Source organism: Hipposideros armiger, unplaced genomic scaffold (genome assembly GCF_001890085.2).
Source record: "Hipposideros armiger isolate ML-2016 unplaced genomic scaffold, ASM189008v1 scaffold_913, whole genome shotgun sequence".
NCBI classification, from domain to species: Eukaryota; Metazoa; Chordata; class Mammalia; order Chiroptera; family Hipposideridae; genus Hipposideros; species Hipposideros armiger.
In genome coordinates this window covers 319,692-328,879 of record NW_017732263.1, presented here as the reverse complement: position 1 = coordinate 328,879, position 9,188 = coordinate 319,692, and positions in this window count along the sequence as shown.

Here is a 9,188-nt window from a genome sequence, read left to right as displayed (position 1 = left end):
TCAAGGATAATATGATGACAGCTCTGATGGCCATTCCAGAAAAAGAATTTCAAAATTGCTTTTAAGGGTGGACTGGGTGCTAGAATCAATGCATAGCTTCCCAAGAGGAGTACTTCGAAGGTGACTGTAGTGATATTCAGCAATGAGGTATATACCACTTCTTCTAGGATGAGTTCGCGAACTTAATTGTCAGACCTTCATGTTTAGTGGCTTTAAACAACACAAATTTTTAAATCATAGTTTCTGTGGGTCAGGAATCTGACACAGTTTAGATACATCCTCTGCTCGCAGTTTTTGAGGCTGAAATCAAGATGTTGCCAGCTGCATCCTCAGCTGAGGCTTGAGGTCCTTGTCTAAAATCACTGGTTGTTGGCAGCATTCAATTTCCTGTAGCTGTAGAACCGAGGTCCCTATTTTCTTGCTGGCTATCAGCTAGAGACTGCTCTCAGCTCCTAGAGGCTACACTCAGGTCCTGTCATGTGACCTCCTTAATAGGCAGCTCACAACATGGTGTCCAAGCAAGCAGGAGAGCCTCCCTCCAGGAAGGGCCCACTCCCTCTTTCAAGAGCTTTGCCTATTAACTCAGGCCCACTCAGGATAATCTCCTTTTAAAACAAATTTGGTTTTTACATTTTAAAATTTAAAATTAAAACGATTTTTAATTGTGTTAAAATACGTACAACATAAAGCCAGTTTAAGTGTGTAGTTTGTGGTATTAAGTACATTCACATTGCTGTGCAACCATTACCACCATCCATCCACAGAACTTTTATCATCTTGAAAAACTGAAACTCTGTACACATTAAACAATAACTCCATCCCCTCACCTCTCAGTCCCTGGACACCATCATTCTACTTTCTGTCTCTATGAATTTAATTACTCTAAGTACCTCATATGAGAGGAATCATACAGTATTTGTCCTTTCATGACTGGCTTATTTCACTTAGCATAATGTCCTCAAGGTTTATCCATGTTGTAGCATGTGTATGAATTTTCTTTCTTTTTTTTTTTTTAAAGGTTTTGTTGGGGGAATTTGGGAAGGGGAACAGCGTTGGGGAATCAGAGAAGGGGGACAGAAAAGTTCCTGCCCTTTTGTTCTTCTGTCTAGTTGTGGAGGACGTCGCTTCACTGGCCCATGTTGGTATTATCATTGCGCTTTTCCCGGGTGAGGCAGTCGTTCACCGGCCATTGGACGGCTGCTCATGGTGGCTTACGGCGGCTCACGAAAGCTCACGCCCACTGCCCACCAGCCCCACTGCAGCCCACACCGTCACCGGTGACTCACAGCAGGTTGAGCTATTGTTCACCATCTTAGCTGTAGAGGGCGCAGCATCACTGGCCCTCATGTGGGATCCAAACCGGGGCCCTGCTGCTCAGAGCTGGCATCCCAAGCCAACTCTTAACCAACTTGCATTCGACCAGCCCATGATTTTTCTTCCTTTTTAAGGCTGAATAATAATCCATTGTATATGTATACCACATTTTGTTTATCCATTGATCTACCAATGGACACTTGGGAATTTCCACCTTTTGGCTATTGTGAATAATAGCATTATAAAAATGGGTGTACAAATATCTTTTGGTGCCCTGCTTTAAATTCTTTGGCTATATACTCAGAAGTGGAATTGCTGGATCATATGGTAATTTTATTTTTAATTTCTTGAGGAGCTGTATAAACTGCTCTTCATAGCATCTGCACCATTTTACATTCCCACCAGTGGAAATATCTGCTTTAGATGACTTCAGAATCAACTGGTTTCGGACATTAATTACATCCTCAAAATTCCTTCACCTTTTCCCATATCATATAACTTAATCACAGGTGTAAAATTCATTTATTCACAGTTCCTTCCAACACTCCAGATGATGGGATTTATACATGTTATGTACACCAAGGACAAGAACCTTGGGTGACATCTTAGAATTCTTCCTACCACTTCCATAAGCAGAAAAGATATTTATGGAAGGGATGTTGAATGGTTCCAGAATTAGTGGGAAGGCTGGGGAGATGAACCTCAAAAATGAGCAGAAACAAATATAAAGCAGACAATAACAAACATTGTCAAGATCACACTATATGAAAATGCTGATAGAGTGACATTGTTGGTGCCACCACCACCAGATAGCAATTGTTATGACAACTGTGGTAACCAGCTCCAGGAAGGCCCCCAATAAACCCCACCATGTGATAGTCACACCCTATCCAGTGCTCTCACATTGTCTCTGTGTTGTTTTGTGATCAAAAGCATACCCCACAAGTGATGAGCTTTCAGTTCCAAGATTAGGTGCTAGAAAACATTGTGGCTTCAATCTGTTGCCCTATCACTCTCTAGAATCACTCACCATGTGGGACTAAGGCTGCCATGTATGAAGACACTCAGGCAACTTATGGAGAGACCTACATGTTGAGAAACTGAAGGCTCCAGCTAAGTGAATGAGCCTTCTTAGAAGCTAATCATCCAGCCTCAATCAAGCCCTCAGATAATGACTGCAGCTCTGGCTGCTAGTGAACTAAGAATGGTTTCTACATCTTCAGAGGGTATTAAGCAAAGATGAATATGTAGAAGAGATTATATGTATATGCAATATCTAAATTATATACCACCTAGCTTTTACAGATAAGGTTGACTTACCCTTTTACCAACATCACTGAAAACAATCATGAATTCTTCCTTCAGCTTTCCAACATTTTCTTCAAATTCAAAGTCCTTGGCCTGAATGCTCAATTGGTCAAGCCTCTTTCAGGTGGCTAAGGCTTAACTGCTGAAGAACTGGAAGAGAGACGGTCTAACCCCAAGTAGCTTCTGCAGTGGGTGACATGGTCCTTCTATCCAACAAGTTTCACAAAATGAGAGTTGTCACCAATTAAAAGGTGTTCAGATGTCAGAAAAATGACCTAACTCCATCTAAACCAATCAGGTTAGCTTTCCTTAGCATTTAGCTGACTAAGTGGATATGTCCAATACTAAAATAACTGTGTGGTATTCTTGTCATCACCTACTTTGGTTATTATAACGCTTATTTTTATAGCTTTTCTTTCAATTTTGGAAACTACCCTATATTCTTCTATTAAATTCATTTTTTTTGCTGAAACTAGAGCTAATTTTTGTGCTGGCAGCAAAGAACCCTATCTGACAACAATATTATTATTATTTTGTGAAGAAGATCATCAGAGAAAGATTTCAAGCTTGTTAATAATATTTTATTTCTCTAAGATATTTCGTTCCACTAAGTGAGAACTTTTCCCCATAGAAAATATTTCATAACCACTTTTCACAAGCAAATGACATCAAGATACATGTTTCTGAACACTGGCATAATAATAAGGATGAGCAGAAAATTATATACTCATTATAAAACATAAGGTTTAAAACTATGAAGAATAAATGCACAATAATTTCTTTCCTCAGATCTATAACTAACTATGTGTGTCAGAACCCAACTCCCTCTATTTTGTTAGCTATCTCTTAAATTAGTTTTTATCATTAATTTATTCAATTGTTCATTCAACAAATATTTATGAGCACTTGCCATGGGCCAAGCCCAATATCAGTGTTACAGTTATAACAAGGTAAACATACATTCCCTACAATCAACAGCTTATGTGGTGCAATAACTCAATTCCATGATCAAACATAACACCATGAGTAGTGGAATAGCCTCCATTATGTGCCCTTGTATTATCTACAATATATTTTTGCCAAATATGAATAGCCTGAGTCTAACCAGGCCTTTTAGATCAAATATCATTTTATAAGAATTAAAGAGACTGGGAGAAGAGATTAAATGATACCATAAGAACTTAGTCAGAAAAACACAGATGTAGGATAGTTTACAGGACAATTGGCCTGGGTTCCTCAAAAAAAAAAAAAATCAGTGTTGTAAAAAAATACACAAGTGAGGATATTTCAGATTAAAAGAGACTGAAAGGGCTAACCGAGTGGTGCGTTGGTTAAGAGTTAGCTTGGAACGCCAGCTCTGAGCAGCAGGGCCCCGGTTTGGATCCCACATGAGGGCCAGTGACGCTGCGCCCTCTACAGCTAGGATGGTGAACAACAGCTCGACATGGAGCTGGGCTGCCGTGAGTCACAGGTGACGGCGTGGGTTGCCGTGAGCTACTGTGACTGGTTGGCAGCCAGCATGAGCAGCTTTCAGCCGGCTTGAGCTGCCGTGAGCGGCTGTCCAATGGCCAGTGAGCGACTGCCTCACCCGGGAAGAGGGCAGTCATCCCAGTACCAACATGGGCCAGTGAAGCGACGTCCTCCACAACTAGACAGAAGAACAAAAAGACAGCAATTTTTCTGTTCCCCTTCCCCGATTCCTCAGTGCTGTTCCCCTCCTCCAATTCCCCAATAAAATCTTTAAAAAAAAGAGACTGAAAAACATAACCAAATTAAGCATGTAAATTTTGATTAGGTTCTGGTTTGGAAAAAAGTTATAATTGATTATGAGGAAAAATTGAGTATAAATTGGTTTTTAGATTGATATTAGGAATTGTTTTGTTATTTGTGTTCTAAGATGTGGTAAGAATGTTGTGATTGTGGAACCTGTTCTTAATTTACGGAGATGTATGTATAAAGTGTCATGATTTTGACAACAGTGTTTTAAATGGCTCAGCAAAATAAAAAATAAATACAAACACGCACACATAAATAGATAAAGCAAGCTGGCAAGACGTGAACAATTTCCGAATCTAACTAATTAATATTCAAGTGTTTAATATGCTCTTCTTTTGACTTTTCTGTTTGAAAATTTTCATAATGAAATGTTGAAGGGGGAACAAGATCCTATTGTGGTTTGTGGTTTTTAATGCCCAGAGGCAGTTGGAAATGTGGATGGGGTATTTCTGGTTATCAAAATGACTGGGAGGCACTACTGTGATTTAGTGGGAAAGGAGGTAACAGGGATGCTAAATAACTTGCAATATGAAGGAATTCTCCACACAGCAATGAATTACCCTTCTCAAATTGCCAGTATCTTCTTTGTTGAGAGATACCAAAAATAAACCAAAAAGCTCTTCCAAAAACATCCTCTCTTAACTCCATATACAATTCTAGTGTTTATTCTTTAACCCACAAAACATAATCAGATAATCTTTATTCATGGCTTCCGCTTCCTCATTTCCTACTCATTCCTTGCTTCACTCTAGTTTGGTCTCATAACCACCTTTTTTTAAAACCTGGTCTGATCAGGATGGCCACTAATGTTATTGCTAAATCCATGGACACTTTGAAGTATTTGATATGATGAATACTTCCTCCTTCTTGAAGATCTCTCCTCACCTTCCATGATGCCACTTTCTGCTGCTTTTCCTCCAAATTTTCTAACTGCTTTTAAGACTCCTCTCACACACTCCTTTTTCTCTGCCTGCATCTTATTGCTCAGGATTTCATCGGTAGCCCTCTTTTCTTTTCTCTTTACAAGGTTTTTCTCAGATGCTGCCCTCCCCACCCCCGCCGCCCCAAGGCCAGATATTGCATCTAATTTCCATACCTATTTATAATTTGCCTACTGACATGAAAAAATATTCAAGAGAAATATGTGGATTCTTGGGAATTACAAAGTTGTCAGGTGGTATATTTCTTCCTTTCTTCTTTTCTCTCTTTTTATCTATTACTCTTTCTCTATACCTCTACTCTTTACCTCCCTCTCCTTATAACTCTTTTTCTGTCTGTCTCTCGTTTTCTGCCCAAATCTCAGTTTCTCTTTTCCTCACCGCTGCCTTAATTTTCCTCTCCTCCTCTTTTCTTGTTTCCCTCTCTGCATCCCTTCTTCCCCCTTCCTAAATCTTTCCATCTTGCCTTCCCTCTCTTTGTTCCTAATACCCTTGCATCCCTTTCCCTCCTTGCCTTCCCCTCTTCCTTCCCTTCTTTTTCTCTTCACTTCGCTTTCCCTTTCCTTTTGTATCTCTCTCTTTCTTTTTCTATTTTGCATCATGTTTCATCACTTATTCTATGTATCTTCTTTACCCCTCTCTGCTGAAGGATGCCTGCCGTTAAACTTAAAATATTATGAAGATTCTAAAATCAATTTTAGGTCTCATCCAAGTTTTCTGAAATACAAAACTTCTCAGAAGTCTGGAGGGTATAGAAAGCTCAGCAATCTATGACAGTATGGAGAAACTGGAGGACAGAAAAGGCCTCAGAGCAGCTAATGTGAACGTCTCAAAGCCCACAAGCCCCTGTGCTTTACATGAGAGTTCCTCCCATTTCCTATCCAGGTTCTCATTCTCAGCCTGCAGGGAATTAGAGAAACAAGTCAGAGGAGGGGTGCTGCTAAAGTCACATTCTTGGCAGTAAGTGACAGGAGGGACTTGAAGAGCAAAAGATTATATAGATTAAAAACTATGATAACAAAAAGCAGACACAAGAACTGAGAAAGCATAACAGCACAGACCCAGTCAAAGAAAGGGCAAACTGTCCTGTACTCTTCAGGAGTCTGGAACAAATCTTTATCCAATAGTGGGTATTATAATAAATTATGGAGAAAGTTTCAAATTGTATTTAGATATTTAAGAAGGCAGGAACATGTTTTATGAATATGTTGGTAAAACATTAAAAAGTGTGGCCCTTCAAATGTAAGCTCTGGACATTAAGAAAATTTAGATATAAGGGATACCACATTTTAAGGTTATTTAAATTAAAAGTTAATTATATTTAACAAAGTCTATTAGCTTTTTTCCATTGTTGTAGGAGAAAATATAATAAATTCATAAATTTAACATTTGGTACAGTAGAGTCCAACAGATCCCAAGACACTAATGCCTATAAAATGAGAAACTTTAAATGATAAACAAAAGTATTGGATGTCTGCATCAACCTCATCTTATGCACAAGCATGAAACTGGTTCAACAAGCAGCTAAAAGACAAACTTCCTTCTGCCCAGGAATATAAGTTAGCAAGTTTTTACACTCCTTACTGGTTAATAGTAAAAATGGATCATGTGGGTATGTTTTCATTCTCCAGCTAGTTCTAAGGTCCATGAAGGCAGATTTAATTTCTTCTATTCTCCTACATTGCAAAGCATCATGTTTTTCACATTGTGCATGCTTGGAAAATGCTTATCATTGATTAACTGACATAGTCTAGTTTACAACTAGTCTAGTGGGGCTGTATCAAACATAACAGACTTTTTTCAAATGTGCGGCACACATGGACATGGCAATTATTTCTCCAAATGTGCATCAGAGTTATTTTGAATAGTTTTTGTTTTCTGATTGTAAAGCTAATTTATTCTCATTGCAAACTTAACAGGAATTAATAAAAAATATCAAGAAGAAAATAATGTCACATAATTCTATTACTCAGAGATCTGCTAACATTTTGGTACATAGCCTATTTTCCAGATTTTTTTTTCTTTGAATACATTCATGAATTACATATGTATCTGTTTGTTTGTTTATTACTTTATAATTGACATATAACATCAATTTCAGGTGTACGACATAGAGATTCAAGATGTTTGTATGTATTACAAAACGATCGCCATAGTAAGTCCAGTTGACATTTGTAACCACACATGATGACAGATTTTTTTTTCTTATGAAGAGAACTACCTAGATTTACTCTCTTAGCATTTTTCAAATATACAATACAGTATTATTAACTATAGTCACCATGCTGTACATTACATCCCATGACCTATTTATTTTATAACTGGAAGTTTGTACTTTCATACATTTCTTCCATCCCTCAACCTCCACTTCTGGCAACCACCAATCTGTTTTATGTATCTATGAGCCTATATAGATGTGTTTTAGATTTCACATATGAGTGAAATCATAAGGTATCTGTCTTTCTCTGTCTGACTTATTTCACTTAGCATAATGTTCTCAAGTTCCATCCATGTTGTAACAAATGGCAAGATTTCCTTTTTTTATGGCCGAATAATATTTAACGTTGTGATACGTACCACATTTTCTTGACCCATTCAACCGCTGATTGACACTTAGGTTGTTTCCATATCTTGTCTATTGTGAATAATGCTGCAATAAACATGGGGTTCATATATCTTTTCAAATTAGTGTTTTAATTTTCTTTGAATAAATACCCAGCAGTGAATTTGCTGGATCATGCAGTAGTTCTATTTTTAACGTTTTGAGGAAGCTCCATACTGTTTTCCATAGTGGCTGCACAAATGTGCATTCCCACCAGCAGTGCATGAGGGTACCCTTTTCTCTACATCCTTGCCAACACTTGTTATTTCTTGTCTTTTTGATAACAGCCATTCTAACAGGTGATATCTCATGGTGATTTTGAACAGGTTTTTGTTTTTTTTAAATGAGACCACTTTATAAATAGAGTTTAATAGCCATCTATTTCTTTTGGCCATGTATCATGGACATCTTCCCATGTCAATGAATATAGGTCTATAGTACATAAATGTCATTCTATACACCATGCTTTATTAATCTTCTTTTGGTAATATTTTCACACATTTAAAACATTTTTTATTATGAAAATGCATAGTTGAACATCTTTGACTCATCTTTCTTAAGGAAAAATTCCTTGAAATGAAATTGCATAACAGGAGATTGAACTCTAAGCATGAGATCAGTAAATACTGACTAATCATCAGACAACATAACCGATGACAGGGGCACAATGATTGTTAAGCTAGTGTGGAATGGCTAATATTTTAACTATATGAAGCTGTATTACAAAAGTGTATTTTGAGGAACTTCTAAATAGCTCCACCTACAAGAATTTTGAAAATGTTTTTAGTAAGTCAATTTTTGAGAATCTTTGTGGTAAGGTTTTGGATAAATTCAATACATTGTTAACCATCAAAGTCTTGATATCAGTGTCTGCCATGGGGAAATACCAAACCACATTTGCTCTTGTGGTTGATATTAGCTGTGACATTAACTATTAATAACGTTCCCTACCAATGATAGGGTGATTCTTTATAACTGTAGTTTGGTTATCACATATCAGTAGAAGTGGTAAATTCATATTAAATCCTCTTTTGGTAACTCAGATCTTGAGATTTTACCCTTATGTGATTGATTACCTACCTAGTTAGTTGAGTTTCAGATAAAGTTCTCAATGAACTTATAGTCAGACAAATGTATTAATTCTTGAAAGTATTATGTGAGGCATATAATATAACAAAGTGAACATAGCATGATGTTTAAGAGCATGGATAGGCTTTGATATTTGACAACTTGGGATGGAATCCCACTGT